This window comes from Dendrobates tinctorius, unplaced genomic scaffold, assembly GCF_039654945.1.
Source record: "Dendrobates tinctorius isolate UK_male_01 unplaced genomic scaffold, ASM3965494v1 ptg000030l, whole genome shotgun sequence".
NCBI lineage: Eukaryota > Metazoa > Chordata > Amphibia > Anura > Dendrobatidae > Dendrobates > Dendrobates tinctorius.
The window spans coordinates 5,795,931-5,820,713 of NW_027361698.1; the positions used below are offsets into that span (position 1 = coordinate 5,795,931).

Genomic DNA, 24,783 nt, shown 5'->3' on the forward strand with positions numbered 1-24,783 from the left:
AAGGGGGACTGCACATGGTGATGTGGGGAGATGGGGTTAAAGGGGGACTGCACATGATGTTGTGGGGATGGGGTTAAAAGGGGACTGCACATGATGAAGTGGGGATGGGGTTAAAGGGGGATTTCACATGATGATGTGGGGATGGGGTTAAAGGGGAACTGCACATGATGATGTGGGGAGGGGGTTAAAGGGGGACTGCACATGATGATGTGGGGTTAAAGGGGGACTGCACATGATGATGTGGGGTTAAAGGGGGACTGCACATGATGTGGGGGGGTTATAGGGGGACTGCACATGATGATGTGGGGGGTTATAGGGGGACTGCACATGATGATGTGGGGATGGGGTTAAAGGGGGACTGCACATTTGATGTGGGGATGGGGTTAAAGGGGGACTGCGCATATGATATGGGGGTTAAAGAGGTACTGCACATGATGATGTGGGGGGTTATAGGGGGACTGCACATGATGATGTGGGGATGGGGTTAAAGGGGGACTGCACATGATGATGTGGGGCTGGGGTTAAAGGGGGACTGGACATGATGTGGGGATGGGGTTAAAGGGGACTGCACATGATGATGTGGGGATGGGGTTAAAAGGGGACTGCACAAAATGATGTGGGGATGGGGTTAAAGGGGATTGTACATGATGATGTGGGGATGGGGTTAAAGGGGGCTTGCACATGATGATGTGGGGATGGGGTTAAAGAGGGATTGTACATGATGATGTGGGGATGGGGTTAAAGGGGGCTTGCACATGATGATGTGGGGATGGGGTTAAAGAGGGACTGCACATGATGATGTGGGGATGGGGTTAAAAGGGGACTGCACAAAATGATGTGGGGATGGGGTTAAAGGGGAACTGCACATGATGATGTGGGGAGGGGATTAAAGGGGAACTGCACATGATGATGTGGGGAGGGGGTTAAAGGGGGACTGCACATGATGTGGGGACGAGGTTAAAGGGGGACTTCACATGATGATGTGGGGGGTTATAGGGGGACTGCACATGATCATGTGGGAGGGTTATAGGTGGACTGCACATGATGATGTGGGGATGGGGTTAAATGGGGACTGCACATATGATGTGGGGAGGGGTTAAAGGGGGACTGCACATGATGATGTGGGGAGGGGTGTTGTGAGTTCATTCTCTGGTTCACCAGTTGTGAGTTCTCCTTCCAGACTCCCTCTGATGGTAACAGGAGGTAGAGAGGCTGATTTGATTGGTGAAGATCTGCCACCTGAGAATGAGGATGACGATTGGATCTCAGGAGTCTCAGATTGGATTTAAGACAGCCGACACCCTATTCAGTTGCTGGTGATTCCTTCTGGCTTGTCAGCTCTTGGTTTTCAGCTCTGTTTCAGTCATCTAAAGCTAAGTTTTTCTGCTAATGTTCACACTTGATTTTGTTGGTCTATTCAGTTTTTTTGGTGTGGTCAGCCAGCCCCTGCTGGGGGCTGTGCTGAATTTCCACTCTTATTTAACAGTATTTTGCCAATTGGCTTTTTGTCCCTTACTAGTTCGGTCTCTTTTTGCTCTGTCTCAGAATATTTCAGAGTGCTGATATAGTGGGAGAAGTCTAGTGACTTCAGGGTTAATTTTGCTATCAGAAGTGTTGGACATGATTTTTGTAGGGTTTTTTGCAGGTTGCAGACAGTGTCTCTCCTTTCCTTTCCTGTCTAGTTAGTTTGGGCCCCATCATTTGCTCAGCCTATTTTCCTGCCTGTGTTTGTGCCTTCATCTTGTTTCACCGTCAATACATGTGTGGGGCTATCTATTCCTTTGGGGTCTGCTCTGGGGCAGTTAGTTTTCCCTTTTCTTGCTTTAGGCTTATTTAGTCCTCCGGCCATGACGAGGCGTCTAGGAACATTGTAGGCACGCTCCACGGCTACTGCTAGTTGTGTGGTAAAATCAGGGCTCTGCAATCTGCATAGTTACCAACCTCTCTGGTTTCTGTGACTTAGCTTGTTTTGTTTTTTTATCCTCGGTGACCCATTCATAACAGAATCACCAGCCATACCGCAGATTCTAGGGTACTCAAAAGCAGGAAAAAGTTGTTTAAAAAAAAAAGTGTCAGAATTTTTTTTTTTTTATATTTTTTCCTCTTTTTTTCTCTGGGGCCGTAGGAGGATTATTTTTTTCTTTTTCCTAATGGAGATTAAGCAATTGTCTGATCGTGTGGAGCAGCTGGCTGCTATAGTGCAGGGAATTTCCACCTACCTCATTCAGTCGCATGCTGCTGAACCTAAGATCCCTACTCCTGATGTGTTTTCTGGGGATCGGTCTAAATTTCTCAATTTTAAGAATAATTGTAAATTATTTCTGGCCTTGAAGCCTAACTCATCGGGGAGCTCTATGCAGCAGGTTAAAATTGTCATCTCCTTGCTGCGCGGCGATCCCCAGGATTGGGCTTTTTCTCTGACACCTGAAAATCCTATTCTGACTAATGTGGATGCATTTTTGCAAGCCTTGGGGTTGTTGTATGATGAACCTAATGCTGTTGATCAAGCTGAGAGAACCCTGTTGGCATTAAACCAGGGTCAGGATTCTGCAGTTATACTGTCAAAAATTCTGGAAGTGGGCGGTCCTTACTACATGGAATGATAGTGCATTGGCAACTCTCTTTCGGAAGGGTTTATCAGAGACCGTGAAAGATGTTATGGTGGGATTTCCTGTTCTCTCTGGTCTGGATGATTCTATGTCATTAGCCATTGAAGTTGATCGGCGTTTACGTGAACGTAAAACTACATGGGAGGCACTGCCACCTTTTGAACAAACGTCTGAACCTATGCAATGTGATGGGGTTTTGTCTAGGGCGCAACGTCAGGAGTTTAGAAGGCGTAATAAGCTGTGTTTTTTCTGTGGAGACGCCTCTCATATTATTTCTGTCTGCCCAAAACGAGAGAAACGTTTTGCACACACATTTGCTGTGGGCAGTATGCAACCTAAGTTCCTTTTGGAAATTACTCTGATCTGCTCCTTATCCATGTTTTCCACGAAGGCTTTTGTGGATTCAGGAGCAGCGTTGAATCTGATGGATTTGGACTTTGCTAAACGTTGTGGTTTCTCCATGACGCCGCTGCGGACGCCTATTCCTTTGAGGGGTATTGATGCTACTCCTTTAGCGGAGAATAAACCGCAGTTTTGGACCCAGGTGACAATGCGAGTTGCCCCAGACCACCAAGAAAATTGTAAATTTTTGGTGCTGCATAATCTGCATGATACTATTGTTCTGGGTTTTCCTTGGTAGCAAACTCATAATCCAGTTTTGGATTGGAAATCTGGGTCTGTGGTGAGTTGGGGTTGTCAGTGTGTTCTTAGGGACGCTCCTGTTTTCTCCACCTCTCCTCAGTCTCATTACATTCCTGATTATCTAGCCGATTTTTCTGATGTATTTAGTGAGAGCAAGTCTGCGTCTTTGCCTCCTCATAGGAGTTATGAATGTGCAATTGAGTTGATGCCTGGGTGTAAATTTCCCAAGGGTCGGCTTTTCAACTTATCAGTACCCGAACATGATGCTATGCGATCCTATATTAAGGAGTCATTGGAGAAGGGTCATATTAGACCATCCTCGTCACCTTTAGGTGCTTGTTTTTTTTTGTGGCCAAGAAAGATGGTTCAATAAGACCGTGTATTGATTATCGTTCCCTTAACAAGATGACGGTTAAATATCAGTACCCGTTACCTCTGATGTCTGATTTATTCTCCAGAGTTAAGAGTGCCTGCTGGTTTACTAAGCTTGACCTCAGGGGGGCGTATAATCTTATTCGCATCAAGCACGGGGATGAATGGAAGACGGTGTTTAATACTCCGGAGGGACATTTTGAATACCTAGTGATGCCTTTTGGGCTCATTAATGCCCCTTCTGTCTTCCAGTCCTTTATGAATGATATTTTCCGTGACCTTGTGGATAAGTTTTTGATCATCTATCTGGATGATATTTTGATCTTTTCTAGTGATTGGGATTCTCATGTGGAACACGTCCGGATTGTGTTCCGGATTTGGAGGGAGAATTCCCTGTTTGTTAAGGGATCGAAATGCCTCTTTGGTGTACAGAGGATTTCATTTTTGGGATTTATCTTATCTCCATCGACTATTGAAATGGACCCGGCCAAGGTACAGGCCATTTACGATTGGGTTCAGCCCACTTCTTTGCAGGCCCTCCAGAAGTTTTTGGGTTTTGCTAATTTCTATCTAAAATTTGTAGGTAATTTTTCTGGTATTGTCAAACCACTGACTGATCTGACCAAGAAGGGCGCTGATGTGCTGAAGTGGTCTCCTGAGGCTATCTCAGCATTTCAGGAGCTTAAGCAGAGATTTACTTCAGCTCCAGTTTTACGGCAACCTGATATCTCACTTTCATTTCAGGTGGAGGTAGATGCTTCTGAGATTGGTGCAGGAGCTATTTTGTCCCAAGAAGACCCTGTGACTTCTAAGATGAATCCCTGTGCCTTCTTTTCTCGAAAGTTCTCCCCATCTGAACGCAACTATGACGTGGGGAATCGGGAACTGTTGGCCATGAATTGGGCATTTGAGGAGTGGAGACATTGGCTGGAGGGAGCTAGACATCAAGTTGTGGTCCTCACCGATCTTAAGAATTTGATTCATCTGGAGTCGGCCAAATGCTTGAATCCTAGACAGGCTAGATGGGCCTTGTTTTTCACGCGTTTTAATTTTGTGGTCTCTTTTCTTCTGGGCACTAAGAATGTTAAGGCAGACGCCCTTTCTAGGAGTTTCTTTGCCGATTCTCTTAGTGTGACCGAGCCTACTACCATCCTAGGTGAGGGGGTAGTTCTTTCTGCTATTTCACCCGATTTGAGACGCGCCCTGGAGAAATTTCAGGAGGATAAACCTGAGCGTTGCCCTATGGGAAAATTGTATGTTCCTGACCAGTGGAGAAAGAGAGTGATGTCTGAAATTCATTGCTCCGCATTGGCTGGTCATCCAGGTATTTTTGGTACCAGAGATTTGGTGAGTCGGTCCTTTTGGTGGCCTGCCTTATCTCGTGACGTCAGGAATTTTGTACAGTCCTGTGGGACTTGTTCTCGGTCTAAACCCTGTTCTCCTTCTAGTGGGTTGCTGATGCCCTTGCCGGTGCCCAAGAGGCCATGGACCCATATCTCAATGGATTTTATTTCTGATCTTCCTGTCTCTCAGAGAATGACTGTTATCTGGGTGATTTGTGATAGATTTTCGAAGATGGTCCATCTTGTACCACTCCCAAAGTTGCCATCTTCCGCTGACTTGGTGCCCTTGTTTTTACAACAGGTGGTTCGGTTACATGGGATTCCTGAGAATATTGTGTCCGACAGAGGAGTCCAGTTTGTTTCCAGATTCTGGAAAGCCTTTTGTTCCAATCTGGGAATTCAGTTATCCTTCTCCTCCGCGTTTCATCCCCAGACCAATGGACAGACTGAGAGAACAAACCAGACCTTGGAGTCTTATTTGAGATGTTTTATATCTGCTGATCAGGATCCTTGGGTCTCATTTTTGCCCTTGGCCGAATTCGCACTGAACAATAGAGCTAGTTCTGCCACTTTGATGTCACCCTTTTTCTGTAATTTTGGATTTTATCCTCAATTCTCTTCAGGGCAAGTGGAATCTTCGTCCTGCCCAGGTGTGGACACTGTGGTTAAGAGAATGCAGCAGATATGGGACCAAGTGGTGGATAAGTTGTCAATCTCTCAGGAAAAGGCCCAGTGATTTTCCAACCGGCATAGGACCATTGGTCCCCGGTTTAAAGTGGGTGATATGGTTTGGTTGTCGTTTAAGAATATTCCTATGAAAGTCGCATCTCCTAAATTTAAGCCAAGATTTATTGGTCCTGATAAGATTTTGGAAATTCTTAATCCTGTTTCGTTTCGATTGGCTCTTCCAGTTACGTTGAAGATCCATAACGTATTTCACAAATCTCTGATGAAGAGGTTTGTTGAGCCAGTGGTTTCTATGGCAGCACCTCCTAACCCTGTGTTGGTTGAAGGCAATGTGGAATATGAGGTAGAGAAAATATTGGATTCTCGTTTGGTTAGACGGAGACTCCAGTATTTGGTCAAATGGAAGGGTTATGGTCAGGAGTTTAATTCTTTGGTCTCTGCCTCCGATATTCATGCCAATAGATTGGTTCGTGCTTTTCACCGGGCCCATCCTGATCGGCCTTGTGGCTTGGATGAGGGCTTGGTGACCCCTCCTCAAGGGGGGGTACTGTTGTGAGTTTATTCTCTAGTTCACCAGTTGTGAGTTCTCCTTCCAGACTCCCTCTGGTGGTGACAGGAGGTAGAGAGGCTGATTTGATCGGTGGAGATCTGCCACCTGAGAATGAGGATGACGATTGGATCTCAGGAGTCTCAGATTGGATTTAAGACAGCCGACGCCCTATTCAGTTGCTGGTGATTCCTTCTGGCTTGTCAGCTCTTGGTTTTCAGCTCTGTTCCAGTCATCTAAAGATAAGTTTTTCTGCTAATGTTCACACTTGATTTTGTTGGTCTATTCAGTTTTTTGGTGTGGTCAGCCAGCCCCTGCTGGGGGTTGTGCTGAATTTCCACTCTTATTTATCAGTATTTTGCCAATTGGCTTTTTGTCCCTTACTAGTTCGGTCTCTTTTTGCTCTGTCTCAGAATATTTCAGAGTGCTGATATAGTGGGAGAAGTCTAGTGACTTCAGGGTTAATTTTGCTATCAGAAGTGTTGGACATGATTTTTGTAGGGTTTTTTGCAGGTTGCAGACAGTGTCTCTCCTTTCCTTTCCTGTCTAGTTAGTTTGGGCCCTATCATTTGCTCAGCCTATTTTCCTGCCTGTGTTTGTGCCTTCAACTTGTTTCACCGTCAATACATGTGTGGGGCTATCTATTCCTTTGGGGTCTGCTCTGGGGCAGTTAGTTTTCCCTTTTCTTGCTTTAGGCTTATTTAGTCCTCCAGCCATGACGAGGCGTCTAGGAACATTGTAGGCACGCTCCACGGCTACTGCTAGTTGTGTGGTAAAATCAGGGCTCTGCAATCTGCATAGTTACCAACCTCTCTGGTTTCTGTGACTTAGCTTGTTTTGTTTTTTTCTCCTCGGTGACCCATTCATAACAGAATCACCAGCCATACCGCAGATTCTAGGGTACTCAAAAGCAGGAAAAAGTTGTTTAAAAAAAAAAGTGTCAGAATTTTTTTTTTTTATATTTTTTCCTCTTTTTTTCTCTGGGGCCGTAGGAGGATTATTTTTTTCTTTTTCCTAATGGAGATTAAGCAATTGTCTGATCGTGTGGAGCAGCTGGCTGCTATAGTGCAGGGAATTTCCACCTACCTCATTCAGTCGCATGCTGCTGAACCTAAGATCCCTACTCTTGATGTGTTTTCTGGGGATCGGTCTAAATTTCTCAATTTTAAGAATAATTGTAAATTATTTCTGGCCTTGAAGCCTAACTCATCGGGGAGCTCTATGCAGCAGGTTAAAATTGTCATCTCCTTGCTGCGCGGCGATCCCCAGGATTGGGCTTTTTCTCTGACACCTGAAAATCCTATTCTGACTAATGTGGATGCATTTTTGCAAGCCTTGGGGTTGTTGTATGATGAACCTAATGCTGTTGATCAAGCTGAGAGAACCCTGTTGGCATTAAACCAGGGTCAGGATTCTGCAGTTATACTGTCAAAAATTCCAAAAGTGGGCGGTCCTTACTACATGGAATGATAGTGCATTGGCAGCTCTCTTTCGGAAGGGTTTATCAGAGACTGTAAAAGATGTTATGGTGGGATTTCCTGTTCTTTCTGGTCTGGATGATTCTATGTCATTAGCCATTGAAGTTGATCGGCGTTTACGTGAACGGAACATTGTAGGCACGCTCCACGGCTACTGCTAGTTGTGTGGTAAGGTCAGGGATCTGCAATCTGCGTAGTTACCAACCTCTCTGGTTTTCTGTGACTTAGCTTGCTTTGTTTTTTTCTCCTCGGTGACCCATTCGTAACAGAGGGGGTTAAAGGGGGACTGCACATGATGATGTGGGGAGGGGGTTAAAGGGATACTGCTCATGATGACGTGAGGTAAAAGGGACTGCACATGATGAAGTGGGGTAAAGGAGCCTGCATATGATGAAGTGGGGTAAAGGAACCTGCACATGAAGTGGGGGGAGGGGATGGGAGACTGCAAATGATGAATTGAGTGAGGGAAAAGAGACAGCAATTAAATTGAAGGTAGGGAGTGGGGAGGGAGCAAATAATGAATTTTGAGGGTAGGGGAGTAATTGATGTATTGAATGTGGGGGTAGAGCTGTTGATAATGAATAGAGGGTGGGAGTGAGAAGACATGACAATGAATTGGGGCTGAAGGGGCATGCAAGTATAATGAGTCAGGGGAGCGGGAGGTACATAGTGGGGGGCGTTGAATATGCAGTGACTGGTTATGAACTGGGGAAAGAGTACAGGTGCTAATTTATATATTTATTAGGTGGGTAAAGTGGCTATGCATAGCTAGAAGGGGCTCAGTGGCATATTATAATTTATATTTGGAATGGTGGGTTGCATAATAACCAATTATGTATTAATGGTGGCTGCATATCTGTATTCAGATGTGTAGTGTAGAAGAAAGGGAAAAAAGAGGGGAATGTGCGCTGGAATCCGTACTCTAGGTAACTGTATTATTTTATGCAGAGATGAGTCCTGGCTGGAAAAAGTGATAGCGGACTGCGCTGCATGAAAGAGAAAATCAAACATGAAGAACTTCAGCTTGAGACGTCCCTGGTGAGTCAGTGTGTTACCTGTACACTTACACTATACACTTTGTACAGAGCTCCTGTGTATAATATCACCAGTGATCACTATATTATCTGTAAACTGACTGTATACAGAGTTCCTGTGTATAATGTTACTGGTGATCACTGTATTACCTGTACACTATATACAGAGCTCCTGTGTGTAATGTCATCAGTGATCACTGTATTACCTGTACACTGATACTGTATACTATGTACAGAGCTTCTGTGTATAATGTCACTGGTGATCACTGTATTACCTGTACACTGACAATAAATACAGAGTTCCTGTGTATAATGTCACTTAGTATTGTGTTTTTTTAATTAATGATCAGTATTGTAGTATTCAGTCACTATGTGGTTTGGTCATGATATGGTGGTATTTGTTCCTTGTATGTGGTATTATTTGGTCACTATGCAGTAGTAATATGTGGTCTGGTCATGCTGTGACGGCATTTGTTCCTTGTATGTTGTATTAATGGTCATTTAAAAAAAGTATGTGACTCATTCCCTTAAAGAAAAATACATAAAAATATATTTATATTTAATAGGTTAGAGTAGGATCCGGTCAAAAAAGTCTGTCATGGCGGTGGCTTAAAAATTCTTTTGGCCAGAACAAAAGCTGCTGGTTATGAATGTGATCTGTGTTTGATGGCAACTGTTAATATCTGATAGATGAGGATGTGGTGGAGAAGTTGAGTTTTTCCAAGAGTGAGCAGTGGGACTGTGGAAGGGTCGAAGGGTGGAGGCGGAGCTGGGGTGGAGTCTCAAGGGGGTCCGAAAATTTTGCCAGTATGGGGCCCCAAAATTTCTAGTGGCAGCCCTGCTGCTCAGTACCACTTTTCCTGTCCTGTATATATACACTTCACAGTACCACTCCTCCTGTTCTCTATATATATACTGCACAGTACCACTCCTACTGTCCTGTATATATACACTGCACAGTTCCACTCCTGTCCTGTTGTTGGAGAGGTGACATTGGTCTTTGGGAGGGTTAATATTGGTTTATTATTTTCAGGAATACTATGGGAAAATAAAAAATGCTTTGTTTTTCGAACTATAAGACGCACTTTTTTCCTCACAAAATGTGAAGGAAAATGGGGGGGGGTGTCTTATAGTCTGGATGTACTGGCTCTGGCTGTGGTGGGGGAGCGGCATCAGTGGAGCAGTGGGTCAAAGAGGCAGAAGCCGGTGGCTGTGGCTAATTACTGTGCTGCTAAAGAGAAATGGATTTACACTGCATTCCACCCTCATGGGCGTGTAGGGCAATGAATATTAATTTCTTTTTAGCATCCTGGTATGGTTGGTCCCATCCTTATCCTGATATGATTGTCCCCATCCTTTCCTCGTCCTGGTATGCATGGCACCATCAGAAAAGATTAAAGAAAAAAAAAAAAAATTACACTTACCTTCCCGGCGCTCCCTTGCAGCGTTCTTCTCCGTTGCCAGCAGCTGCATTAAGTTTGTAAGCAGTGCATGGCAGGGACGTCATGCGCTGCTTGCAAGCTGAAGGGCAGCTGTCGGAATACTCAGTGTTCTGCAGGCAGGGACTGTTTGCACTTAGAGCTCTGAGTATTCATTGGTCTTCAGTAGCGCACTGTGTCAGCCGGAGCCTTCCTGCTGCGGTTGGCGGTCACATGTGCCGATACTTAAGAGAAATGTATATTCAGAATATTCATTTCTCAAGTATCAGCACACGTGACCACTGGCACCAGCAGAAAGGCTCCAGCTGAGACTGTGTGCGCTACTGAAGAGCAATGAATGCTCTCTGCGATGAACAGTCCCGGCGTGCAGAGAGCACTGAGTATTCCGGCAGCTGCCCTTCAGCTTGAAAGCAACACATGACGTCCCTGCCATGTGCTACTTACAAACAAACAGCTGCTGGCAACGGAGAAGGAGTGCTGGGAAGGTAAGTGTAATGTTTTGCTTTTTTAATCTTTTCTGATGGGGCCATGCATACCAGGATAAAGAAAGGATAGGACCAATCATATCAGGATAAGGATGGGGCCATGCTTACCAGGATGGGGATGAGGGTGATCATTCCTGCCAGGATAAGGATGAAGTGTACCATTCCTACCAGGATATGGATGAGGAACCATTTATACTAGGACGAGATGGGGCCCTGCATACTAGAATAGGGAAGGGGCCCTGCAAACCAGTATAGGGATGAGGGCGATCATTCCTGCCAGGATAGGGATGAGGAGGCCATGCATACCATGATGGGGATGAGGAGGCATGCATACCATGATGGGGATGAGGAGGCATGCATACCATGATGGGGATGAGGAGGCATGCATACCATGATGGGGATGAGGAGGCATGCATACCATGATGGGGATGAGGAGGCATGCATACCATGATGGGGATGAGGAGGCATGCATACCATGATGGGGATGAGGAGCCATGCATACCAGGATAGGGATGAGGGAGCCATGCCGACCAGGATAGGGATGAGGAGCCATGTGTATCAGGATGGGGATGAGAAGACCATATCTACCAGGATAGAGGATATTAAGTAAGAATTTACCATATTTTTTGCTTCATTTTTTCCCCCCCCTAATTTCCTCCTCTAAAACCTTGGTGCGTCTTATAGTCCAAAAAATACGGTGTATATACTGGAAAACCCATTTAAATGGATTATGCCAAGTAATCCCCTATCCCGAGACCTATGTAGTCACTGCGGTCCGACCGCTGGGACCCCCATGATCCCGAGAACTGGCGCTCTAAAGAGGTCGATCATGCGCACTGCGACGGCATTCACACATGGCACTTCAAATAACGCCTTTAAGAGGAGTGTTGAAGGGCATGACAAAATATAGCAAAATCCATTGATCGGGTGTGGGGGGAGTGTTATAGTATGTGGGCTGGTGGGGTTTGTATGGCAGGGCTGCTTTTTTGTCCCAGTCCGGCCCTGGGGCTGGATCTTATGTATACATAACGTCAGACACAAGATTGGCAAAGGTAAAGGTAAAGCAATCATTCCATTACTCTCATCAGTGTCTCAGTGGCCTCAAGCCATTGTTCTCCCAGTCACTAGTCACATTGTACAGATGTGGGTAATAGACCCAGTGGAGCCGTCACCACAGAGGGGCTCACATGCAGTCCCAGGTGAGGGGCTCAGCCATAGGAAAATACCTCCACCAAAGAACAGTCAGCTTTGACGGGGGTTTTACCCAAAGGCCGAGCTCAATTCTGCAGGAGCTACTTTAAGTATTTAGGACACTGACGAGGAAATGGAGTTGTTATTGCTGGCTGGAGCTGGATAAATGTGCTATGGTCATGGTATCCGTCGGCTGGAGGAGCATGGGCTGTGACTGTAGACTATACCAGCGGGTGATACAAAAGCTGTGAGCCAACTAAACGTTTGGAGACCATGGATATTACCTGGTACAGGGCAGTGGAACTACTGGCCCTGGGTTGGGATCTTGTGGTCTGTGGGCATTACATTGTAGCCATCTACCCGAAGTTGCTGTAAGACCATTGATACAAGGAATAGCAAATAGTTGCACTGTTAACCTGCCTAGATGATTATTACAACCCACAACCTAAGATCTTCATTCTGTTCATACAACCAAACTGAGGGGCGGATTTCTGTTTGGAAGAGACGGTGATATTTGTATACATAGGCTTTCTGACTGATCACTCCACCTCTCAGCCTCAGGTGTTTTTAATTACAGCAGGTTCCTACCTTCCCATATAAATGTAGGCTTTAGCCTAAGAGAGGATTTATATTAGGCAGATTCCCAGCATTGAGAATCACCTTATTGTGGCTGCTGGGTACACATAAATTGGCCAATTTATGCGCTAAGTATTCTACATTTTTCTAATCTTCAAGAGCATTAATGCAATTCAAATTTCATGTTTGCATGCTATAGCGCTACAGAGTGCTACTTTACTTGTCAGTGATTTGAGAATGGGACAGAGGTTCACCTTCCAACAAGACAATGACCCAAAGCATACTGCTAAAGCAACACTTGAGTGGTTTAAGGGGAAACGTATAAAGGCCCGGTCACACTAAGCAATATCGCTAGCGATATCGCTAAAGCATCACCGATTTTGTGACGCAGCAGCGATATTGCTAGCGATATCGCTATGAGTGATACTTACCTCCGACTGGCTCCCCTGCTGGTTATCGCTGATCGCGCGAGAACTTCCTGGGCTTTTTCTCGTCGACTGCTTCCTGCTGGGCTTCCTGCTGGTGCCCAAGAGCGACGCGTGGACGTGGGCGGGAGGACGTCTTCATCGCAGCATCTGACAGGTAAGTAACGACCGCTGCTGCATCACTACATCGCTAGTGAGATCTGCCTGTTTGGCAGCTCATTAGCGACCACTTAGCGATGCACCAGCGATCCTGACTGGGTCATATCATGGTCGGGATCGCTGTTGCATCGCTAAGTGTGACAGGGCCTTAAATGTTTTGAAGTGGCCTAGTCAAAGCCCTGACTTGAAGATTGCTGTTCTCCAGAGGAAACCATCTAACTTGAATGAACCGGAGCAGTTTTGCCATGAGGAATGGGCAAAAATCCCAGTGGAAAGCTCATAGAGACTTATCCAAAGTGACTTGCAGCTGAAATTTCCAAAATATTCTTCTGAAACTCCCTACAGACATCCCTAAGTTTCTCTATGGCTAGCTCTATTCCAGGACAACTAGAACTCATCATCAAGAATTCACCAAAATGAGGATGAAAACCATAATTATAAAACAAAAAAATGGTGGGGTTCCAGCAGACTGGTTAACCCAACTGTTAAAGGCGAACTCAGCATGAGGTAAGATTGAAAACCAGTCTTCCTGCTGAGCCGCAAGGAAACATCGTAGAATTTGTACCAATGATCGATTTGTCCTTTCTGTCTGTCCGTTGATTTCAGGGTTGTAAGCAGAGGAAAATGATAACACAATACCCAATATCTTACAAAATGTTCTACAGAATTTGGAGACAAACTGCAACCCCTATCAGATACAATGTTCAAAGGCATGCCATGCAATTTCATCACATGACTGATAAATAACCAAGAGAGCGTCTTCACATTAAGTAACTCGAATAACGGAACATGGCAATCTTGCTTCCTGAATCAGTCAACGATCACCCAAATAACAGTTTTACCACTAGACAAAAGCAAATGACTAATGAAATTCATGGACAAATGAGTCCAGAGTCTTTCTGGAATAGGCAATGGAGCCAATTTCCTGAACTGCCAGTTATGACAAACTAGCGCATGCGCAAACCTCAGAAGTGTATACAAAGCCATTAATATTGTTAAGCATGAATGGCTGCCAAAAGAGTCTACATATTGCTTTTTGCTATTAATAAAATTCCAGAAATACTGCACAGATAGGTTAAATGTAATTGCATCATGTGAAAAGCCAAAATATCCTATCTGAATATATTACTTGGATAATGTGATAAGAAACTCAAATACCATATGGGACTAAAAGAAGATGGAGTGCTTCAAAAATGTAAAAAGTAAATTTCCCCAGAGAACATTGAATTGCACTTGCACTTTAAAAAAACCACATTGAATTGCACTTGCACTTTAAAAAACCTAATACATTTTCTATAGTAATTAGTGAATCCTAAAAGACTCTGTAGTGTTTAAAGGTCACGAGGTTGAACCCAATCAATTGTAGCCTGCACCTTCCCAGGATCCATCTTAATCCCTTCAACAGATACAGTGAACCTCATAAATGATATATCTTGAACAGAGAATGTAGACTTTTCTAGTTTAGCAAACAAAGAATTTTCACTGAGTTTTTGTAAAACATAACGAACATGCTCATAGTGTGAACTCAGGTCAGATGAAAAAATTAGAATATCATCAAGGGATACCACAATAAACCAACCGAATAATATTATAAAAATAAATGTCATTCATAAAGCTCTGAAAGACAGCAGGTGCATTGGTTAAACCAGAATGCATGACAAGATTCTCGAATAGACCCTTAGACGTTAAAAAAAACCTGTCTTCCACTCATCCCCCTTCCAAATGTGTATCAAATTATAAGCTCCTCTAAGGTCAAGTTTAGAAAATTATTTAGCCTCAGTAAGCTCATTATATAGGTCAGGGATAAATGGAAATTGGTATGTATTTTTAATGGTAATTTTGTTTAGTTCATCTCTCTTTTTCACAAAGAACAGACTAGCAGCTACAGGTGATGAGGAAGGATGGATATGATCCTTCTGTAAACTTTTGTTTGCATATTTTTCATAGCAGTCCATATGACAGTTGGGGTACACTTAACAATATCCTTATGACACAAATATCAAGATTATCAATATGCAGCCATGGAAACCCCAACATCAACCCAGCAGGTAAATTGTCCGAGACATAACAGGAGATGGAATCAGAGTGAAGAGTTCCCACTCTTAGTGTGAATTCCACCATTAATAGTTGGACAAAGTTCTGGAGTAACGGTATCGTGTCAATGGCGACAATTTGAATGGGTCTTTCAAATCTAACTGTCCCTAATCTTAATTTAAGAACCTGTCCAGAATCAATAAAGTTCCTATTGGTCCCACAGTCAATGAAAGCAAGTCCCACATTTAAAAGTGCTTTATCTGAGGAGTAAAAAGGTACTTGGAAGCATGGGTGACCTACTCAATAATTACTCAGATTTAGGTGTTTCCCGATGGCTTGTTTGCTTGTCGGCGTATCGAGCAGTACTTGAAATAATGCTTAGCACGACCACAGTAGGGACAGAGTCCGAGATCATACCAACGTTTCCTCTCCATGGTCCAAGAGCTGGCTGCTCCAAACTCCTTTGGTCCTCAGGTAAGGAATCAGACTTGGGAAGAATAACGAAAAACTCCTGTCGCTCATCGTGTCTTTCCCGAATTCTACGATCCATATGAATGGTCTCAGTCATGGCCTCCCCCTAACAACAGGGTGGAGTATGCAAAGTCAGAACGTCTTTTAGAGAATGCATAATGCAACCTTCTAAACTGACTCCTGAGAGCAGCATCATTCCACAGAACCTCAGAGGACAATTGCCAGAACTCCGGACTATAATCCTCAGTGGTGTGGTCCCATGATCTCATCCTCTGTGACTTGGACTCTGTCAGGTTCATCATAAATCGTCCCTAAGGCATCAAAAAAGGTGTCAACAGAAGTCCATTCTGGGGCTAGTGGAGACAAAGAGAATGCCCAAGTATGAGGACCCCACGCAATAGGGACATGATTTTTTCCACATGCTCGGACTGAATATCTTAAACTGATCCCTTTTCCCCAAAAATCTGTCAGGAAGTGCCACAACTGATCCTGGGACAGTCAACTGCACCCAGAGTACTAAACTGACCCTGCAGGTGGGACTGTGATGATTCTAGCCTCTGGTGATCCCAGGCCAGATCTTGAACCATCTGCATCAGATTTGTCACCTAATCACAGAGTATACGAACTGGATCCTTTGGTGAGAACAAAGAAGTATAGGGCCAGACATAATGTGATGCTAGTCACTACTCATGCACAGTCCATGAGGCACAAAAGTCACACATTCTGGGTTCAGCACCGACAAAGCATGTAGAAAACCAAGGAGAAAGACAAAGGTGTAAGTCAAGTCACAGTCCGGGGTCAAAATACCAGAAAATAGCAGATCAAAGCAAAAGGACAAGATGAAGGGATGGTCAGTACATGGTCCAAAGGGTCAGGCAGCGGAAGATCAGAACTTAGCACAACAGAATCAGGTAAACACTCACCTAGAAGCACAAACTAGATCTGGCAGGGATCAGAGGCAGACAGCTCAGTTAAGTAGCTGGGCACTTTCCAGAACAGAGAACACCTGGAGAAAAGCCCAGCACCTCCCAGTCACAGATTGGATTGCTGAGCTATCAATCAAAACACAGACAACTCGGCACGATCCATATTCCATAGGGCAGCAAAACAGTCATTCACTGAACAGACAAGATGAGGCAGGTGTATTTCATTTGAAAATTCATGTCAAAATGATTGCATAATCCTCAAATAAATATCAGCATTTTATGAGTTAAGCAAGATGATTGTTCAGCCATTCTGTCTTGGATTTTCAAACTGGAAGTCTATGTATTAATGTATGCAGCTTATAATGTGAATCATCTTTAATACCACCTACCAACTTTTGGTGAATTTTTATGGGGCATTGCCACAGAAATTAACTCATAGAAACTCAGTCATTGTCCTCTATTGCAACAGTGTGCCCAGTTACCTAAATACAAAAAAATGCACAGTTGTCAAATAGATTTACTTTGATCACAGTGCAATAGTGATATATTTCATTGAATTTGAAGCTTTTCCATACTGACACCACAGTTTCTATATCGAATGACATGATTGATGAAGAAATTGCAATTGTGTGCTACCATCCAAGAAAGCCCAGCAAAAAATACAAAAACAACTGGGCAAAACAAAATGATGCTGAAACCAGAAAAAAAAATAACAGGGCACCACAAGTCACAAACTATGTGGTTCACACCCATATTGTTATCTTTTAATACTTTTAATATTATATGGAAACAGGGGCAGTTATTTAACCACCATGTGTTCATTTTATGGTGTATTACTTAATTAAAAGTTAAAGGCAATCTCAGAACAGCATGACATAAAGGAGATGACTCTGATTCCAGGGATGTGTCACTTACTAATTACAGCACTGTGTGCAGTTGTATCCATAAAATATGGCCGCATGACATGTTGCCAAATTTCTATAAATCCCATTCACTTTGCTCATGTAAGATGCTGAATTTTTTTACTCCCAAATTACACAGCAGAGAAAAAGACACTAAATACTTCTTGTGGAAACATCATATTTAGGCATTTTCTTCAACTCTTTTCTCATTTTTTGTGTGGTTCAATCCTTTTTCTGACCTTTGCCACAAATCTGTGCTGTCCAGAGGTCAGAGGATGACCCTTCATTGTTATAAGCTTCTCTGGCACAATTGTCAGATGAAGATGGAGACTACAATTTTGTAATTTCAAATGATCCTTATTTAGCTTCCTAATCAACTCAGGATCATATTGATCCAACTATTTAACTCACTGGCAAATAGACTACCAAAGATAGCCCCGGGCAGACGTTTCTGAACACTTTTTCCAACCTTTTGTTAATGAAAATAGACAGGCAACACGTGGCCCGGGGGCAAACACGTGTAGGCTCATTCTAGTTCAGTTTAATGTTTCTTAGTTTTATGTTTTCAGTGGTGTATGTTTTCCCTGTGTCTAAATCAGGTTTCTTAGACATTTCCTTATTCTTTGATTTCTAAAAAAAAAATTGTGTACCTATCTTTGAATCAAAATGGCAATTATGAGAGTAATGGTTTCAATTATCTAAATTTATTTTGCTCACTTATATAGCGCCATTAATTCCACAGCCCTTTACAGACATTATTGGCACTGTTGTCAATGGGATCACAATCTAAATTCCCTATCAGTAAGTCTTTGAAATGTGGGAGGAAATCAAGGAATCCGGAGGAAACCCATGCAAACATTGGAAGAACATACAAACTCCTTGATGATGTTGTCCTTGGTGGGATTTGAACACAGGATACCAGAGCTGCAAAGCAAAAGTGCTAACCACTGAGCCATCATGATGCCCTATGTTAATGATGCACCAATTAATGATACTTATCATGAAATGTAAAAATACTAGACCTTGAAATTCTTTAAAAGGCCTTACTCTTGTGTCCTGTAATACCGTATCTACAAGGCACTCAGCATTGTATACCCCACATGTTTTCTTACTAATGATTCATTCAGACGTCCATACTTAACAGTCCGAGCTCATAGAACTAATACACTGACTGGCCGCTGATCTCCCAACTCGAGCATGACAGCTTCATGCATTTCTATGAAGTTGTCATTAATTAATGAGGTAATAAGCCCTAAACAGAAACCCTTTCTCTTTGTATTCTTGTAGGAGCTGTGATAGGAGAGATCTGAAGTTTACAAACAGCAGCACATTGAGAGCCAGAGAGGAGATCAAGGTGACAACACAGTGAGAGCCAGAGAGGAGATCGAGGTGACAGCACAGAGAGAGAGAGAATAGTTTTGTTTGTTTTTTCGTAATAATCTTATCTACGCATGTATGTGACTATCATTTTATATGTTATTACATCTGTATCTCTTAAATCATATGTGAGCTAGTGCTGAAAGAAGCTTAAAGCTACATGTGGAAATAAGCTGAAGAGACTAATTATAATAGTGCAGAAGATCTGGTGGACAGAGATTTCACTGAACATTGTGTGTGGTGTAAAGATTATGAACAGTGCAGAGATCAAGGAGAGGAGGGACAAGAGAGTGAAACTAGTTGAGCTGTGCATGACTTTGAAGTCCCCGGCTCTATCCGTTCCTTGTACTGCAGCTCACAACTAGAAGAAACAAAGCCTCACCTCCATGGATGAATCCTAAAAACAGAGAGAAGACAGGAAGCTACAGAGAAGGGGAACACCCATGGTCAGCGCGTTAGGGCATTTTTACAGAGGTAAGATAATATTTAAAGTGATTTACAATTTTGCTCTTTAGCACACTGGCTATCAAATGGAGAAAAGTTTTCTAAAATTACATTTTCCGTTTAAGGTGTCACAATACATGAATGCTGAAATGGAGACTCTCGTGGCTTTGAAACACGTGGAAGATGAGAAAGAGAATATCTCAAGACTACAAGATGCCATGAAGCATACAACAATAGTTTCCTTGTGATTAGTAATGGAAAACACTTTGTATAGGAAACATGTAGACATGAAGGGTTTACCCCTTTACAACCATAGACGTATAGGTAACAGGTACGTCTAAGGTTACCTCTGTAGTGCAATACAGGGACAACCACCAGAGGGCGAGGTAGGGAGGTAACAGGACCTCACCTCAAGCGAAGACTTGTAGAGCTGAGCAAACTCCACTAGGGGGCAGTAGAGAGGTCGTACAGGCCAAGTCAGCAACAGCCAGGAATGCAGTGTCAGAGGGGAAGACAGGAGCAAGGCCTGAAGAAGCAAGACATAGGTCAAAAAGCAGGTCGGGAGCGTGGTAACCAGTGGACGAAACAAAAGCACAGCCAGAAACATGCCAAAGATCAGAGCCAGACAGAACAATCCAAAACAGGAATGGAAGACGGATGGGTAGGTCAGAAGTCAAGCCGGGTCATACACTGCGGGGAACAGTCACACAGAAAACTCTAAGTCAGAGGTAGGGAACGGGGCAAATGCAAATATGGGCAGACAGGTAACAAAGAACACACTCAGGGTATGCTAGGTCAGCTGGTCTCACCAAGACATGAACTATCACTGACATCAGTTGCCAGCCACAGTGCAGGGAAATAGCCACCCATACACCAGAGAGAGGCAGAGAAGGTTAACCCCCACCTGACCAGGTCAGGAAGCAGAAAGCAAACCCTGACCTGGATCATGACAGTACCCTCCTCTCAACAGGGGGCCAATGGACCCCCAGGTTTCCCAGGATATCTGGCATGAAAGGCCTGGGCCAACCGATCCGCATGGACCGACTGATCCATAACCCTTCCAATGAACAAGATATTGAAGAGATTGATGGACCATCCGATAGTCCACAATCCGTTCCACCTCATACTCTTCTTGGTCATCCACCGAGACCGGTGGCGGGGAAGATGGAGACTCCTCAAATGAAGACCCCAATGGTTTCAAAAGAACTTTATGGAATATGTTAGGAATTCGTAGAGACGGTGGAAGACGCACACGGAAAGCCACAGGATTGACCACTTCCATAATCTCATAAGTACCAATGAACTTAGACCCCAATTTAGCAGAAGGAACCTTAAGTCCAATATTCTTGTTACCTTATTCCTACACATAATACAGGCCCCAGAGACCGTCTTTTGTCAGCAAAAAATGTATATTTGTTCTGAGCCTCCCCAATATTCTTCTGGACCTCCTTCCAGACCTCCCCCAACCGCCGGATAGCCAAACCTGCCCCGGGACACCCCAAATCTAATCGAGAAAATACCCAAAATGAGGGTGAAAACCATAATTGCAGAAAAATGGGGAGGTGCCCGTGGACTGATTAATGCGGTTATTAAAAGCAAATTCCGCCAAAGGTAAAGAAGAACACCAATCATCCTGCTGGGCAGCGGTCAGACATCGCAAAATTTGTTCCAGAGACTGATTGGTCCTCTCAGTTTGACCATTAGTCTCCGGATGGTAAGCAGACGAAAAAGTCAACAAATACCCAACCTTTTACAAAACGCCCTCCAAAACTTGGAGACAAGCTGTCCGAGACCACACTCAAAGGCACACCATGCAACCGTACCACAGGTTCCACAAACAATCTAGATACACTTTCAGCATTGGTCAAGACTGTCAAAGGCACAAAATGCGCCTGCTTACTAATTCTGTCCACAACCACCCAGATGACAGTATTACCATTAGAAGGAGGAAGATAGGTGATAAAATCCATGAACAGATGAGTCTATGTTCCTTCTGGAATCGGCAAAGGCACCAATTCCCTGGTTTTTGGCACGAGCACATACCGAACAGGCAGACACAAACCTCACAACATCCCAGGACAAAGATGACCACCAAAACAACCTAGCAATGGCTTTACGGGTGGCCGAGATTCCAGGATGCCCTCTCAGGGCCGAGTCATAGTACTCCCAGAGCACTCTGACATGAAACTGAACAGGCACAAAAAGCTTATTAACGGGCCTGGATGGAGGAGCAATAGACTGAGCTTCACAAAACTCCTGCTCCAACACAGCGGAAATGCCAGCCACAACTACCCCATGTTGAAGAATGGAGGAAGGAGGTTCGGGAAGAGATATTAGTTCTAGACTATGAGATAAGGCATCCACCTTGGCATTTTTAGAACCAGGCTGAAAGATGATATAGAATTGGAATCGTGAAAAAAAAGTTACCATCTTGCCTGCCTAGGAGTCAACCTCTTAGCAGACTCAATGTAAGCCAAATTTTAGTCGTCCGTTATTACAGTGATTCGGTGAACCGTCCCTCCAAAAATGCCTCCATTCCTCAAATGCCAATTTAATGGCCAGAAGCTCCCGGTCCCCCACATCATAATTTCTTTCTGCAGGTGAGAACTTCTTAGAAAAGAAAGCAAAAGGTCTTAAATTGGTTAAAGTGGCAGGTCCCTGGGACAACACCCCCCCCCACCTCCGAGGCATCCATCTCAACAATAAACGGTTCAGAAGGATCTGCCTGAATCAACACAGGGGCGACCATAAAACATTTATTTAACAAAGAGAACACCTCAACGGCTGAGGCTGACCAACTCTTGATATCAGCCCCTTTCTTAGTTAAATCCGTGAGGGGCTTGACCACCTGGGAGAACCCCCTTATGAACTTCCAATAATTGGCAAACCCCAGGAAGGGATGCAGACCTTTCAGATCTCTGGGTTGAACCCAATCAACAATGGCCTGAACCTTCCTAGGGTCCATCCGGAACCCCTAGGTGGACAGAATGAACCCCAAAAATGATAGTTCCTGAACAAAAAATGAACACTTTTCTAGTTTAGCAAATAGGGAGTTCTCCTGGAGCCTCTGGAGAACTGCACGAAGGTGACCCATGTGAGTCTGTTTATCCGGTAAGTAGATTAAAATATCATCCACATAAACCACCATAAAACACCCAATAAAGTCAGCAAAAACATGGTTAATAAAGTTCTGGAAAACTGCCGGCCCATTAGTCAGACCAAAAGCATACCTAAATTCTCAAAGAGCCCCTCAGATGTGAGAAACACAGTTTTCCACTCATCCCTGTATCCAGATGAGGTTATATGCCCCCCCCGGAGATCCAACTTAGAAAACCATTTGGCCTCAGACAATTGGTTTTATAAATCAGGAATAAGTGGGAGAGGGTACGTATTTCTCACAGTTATCTTATTTAACTCTCGAAAAATCGAGGCATGGGCGCAAACCACCATCCTTTTTCTTTACAAAAAAGAATCCCGCCGCCACGGGAGAAGCAGAAGTGCGAATGTGTCCTTTATAAAGACTCTCGGAGATATATTCTTTCATGGCAACTTGCTCAGGACCAGAGAGATTGTATAAATGGGCCTTGGGCAATTTAGCATTAGGAACAAGGTCAATACTACAATCAAAGGGGCGGTGTGGTGGTAAAACCTCAGCCTCTTTTTCAGAGAAAACATCCTCCAAGTCCTTCAGGTACTCCGGAATACCCTCTAGACTGACGGATGACACAGGTACAGAAACAAAACAATCATTGGAAGAATTAGGTCCCCATTTCACAATATCCCGGGACTCCCAATCAATAATCGGGTTGTGTAGTTGCAACCAGGGAAACCCCAACACCAACCCCGCAGGAAGATTGTCCAAAATAAAACATGAAATGCGCTCCTGGTATAAAGCCCCCACCTTGAGAATAAATTCTTCAGAGACAAAATGGATACCGTCCTTAGTGAGGGGTGTAGAATCAATGGCCACAACATTCATGGGAGTTTCCAACCTAACTGTCCCTAACTTGCAATTGGATACCAATTTAGAGTCAATCAAGTTCACCGATGACTCACAGTCCACAAAAGCCGAAGTGGGCGTAAAACAGTTCCTAACACCAAGTTCTACTTTAAGCGGTACTTTAAGAAATGAGGAAAAGTGTACCTGAGAGTCTTGGTAACCTCCTCAACAGTTACCCAGACTTAGGCGTTTCCCGACACTTTGGAGGTTGAAGGCCTCCCGTTGCATGACTCCTCTCTCCCGTAGTCTCCGATCCATACGGACAGCCTGCGTCATTGCCTCCTCTAGGGAACTGGGTGGTGGATGAAGGGCCAGAGCATCCTTTAGATGATCAGATAGTCCCCTCCGAAATTGGCACCTGAGCGCTGAGTCGTTCCAAGACACCTCGGTGGACCATCGCCTAAAGTCTGAGCAGTACCACTCGGCAGAGAGCTTCACCTGAGAGAGACCCATGATCGTGTCCTCCGTCAATCTGACCTGGTCAGGTTCATCATAAATTAGTCCTAGGGTGTCAAAAAACCTATCCACAGACACTCTCTCCGGGGCGGTCGGGGGTAAGGAAAAGGCCCAAGACTGTGGACCTTCTCTGAATAAAGATATGATAATTCCCTCCCGCTGACTCTCATCCCCCAAAGATCTGGGTCTAAGAGAAAACAACAACTTACAACTTTCCCTGAACACACAGAACTTTTCCTTCTCACTGGAGAAGGTGTCAGGGAGTTTAACAGAAGGTTCAGGGGAATGTAAAGAAACGTCAGTAAGACTGGCTACTTGATTCGGCAAAGTGCGGAGTGGATCTATACTACAGAAAACAAAAATAGACCTCCACTAGGTTAACTATGCGGTCAGTCATAATGTTGTCTAATACAGGCAAAACCACCAGAGGGCGAGGAAGGGAGGTAACAGGACCTCACCTCAAGCGAAGACCTGTAGAGCTAAGCAAACTCCGCTAGGGGACAGTAGAGAGGTCGTACAAGCCAAGTAAGCAACAGCCAGGAACGCAGTGTCAGAGGAGAAGGAAGGAGCAAGGTCTGAAGCAAGCCAGAGGTCAAAAAGCCGGTAGAGAGCGCAGTAACCAGTGGACAAGATGAAAGCACAGCCAGAAACATGCCAAACATCAGAGCCAGACAGAACAATCCAAAACAGGAATGGAAGATGGATAGGCAGGTCAGAATCAAGCCGGGACATACACTGCGGGGTACAGTCACACAGAAAACACTAAGTCAGAGGTAGGGAACAGGGCAAATACAAATACGGGCAGACAGATAGCAAAGGACACACTCAGAGTACCCTAGGTCAGCTGCTCTCGCCGAAGACATGAACTATCACTGACATCAGTTGCCAGCCACAGTGCAGCGAAATAACCACCCATACACCAGAGAGTGGCAGAGAAGGTTCACTCCACAACACGGACAGTGCCACCGCTTTCTACAACGCCACACTCACATCAGCCATAGACTCAGTCGCCCCTCTCATGCATGGCAAAGTGCGACAAACCAATAGGCAACCCTGGCACAACAACCTCACCAAAAAACTTCGACAAGCATCCAGGGTCGCGGAGCGGCGTTGGAAGAAAACACGCCTGCCAGACGACTTCACTGCTTTCAAACAAGCTACACTTGCCTTTAAATCAGCCCTCACC

At 44.3% G+C, this 24,783-nt stretch overlaps 1 long non-coding RNA gene across 1 annotated transcript in view; it reads left to right on the plus strand.

Annotated features, from left to right (window-relative positions):
* Positions 1 to 24,783, plus strand: part of LOC141086037 (uncharacterized) — a 100,667-nt gene that overhangs the window by 70,344 nt on the left and 5,540 nt on the right. Inside the window, exon 3 of the long non-coding RNA XR_012231477.1 lies at positions 18,608 to 18,709. This is a non-coding gene — a long non-coding RNA (uncharacterized lncRNA). The remainder of the gene's footprint in view (positions 1 to 18,607; positions 18,710 to 24,783) is intronic.